The following is a 360-nucleotide window of genomic DNA, read 5'->3' as shown; positions in this document are numbered from 1 at the left end:
TCATGGTTGGTATTTCTAACAATGTCAATTTCCACTTTACTTGATTTCCCTTTCTTTACAGTCAACAAAGTCTCTGTAATCTCCAACCCGCTAGGCCATGGGTTAGACTCATCCGGTTCAAACAGTACTGGAGTAGTTCTCTCTACAGGCCCTGTGTTTGTTCTGCAAGTCACACTTTGACTTTGTCTGGGAGGTATAATAGTATCATGCTTCATGGTCTTGATCAAGCAGAGACCACTTTGAATACGGCTTTGGATAAAATTCACTAATGCTGAAGTATTCTTGCCATTTAACTCAGTAAAACTTGAAGTAATTTCTTGATGTAGCATAGCATCCTCACTACTGGTTTTAACAATCTCC

This window comes from Porites lutea, assembly GCF_958299795.1.
Source record: "Porites lutea chromosome 5 unlocalized genomic scaffold, jaPorLute2.1 SUPER_5_unloc_1, whole genome shotgun sequence".
Classification (NCBI taxonomy): Eukaryota; Metazoa; Cnidaria; class Anthozoa; order Scleractinia; family Poritidae; genus Porites; species Porites lutea.
The sequence above is the reverse complement of the archived record's forward strand: the minus strand, read 5'-3'. Positions refer to the sequence as shown.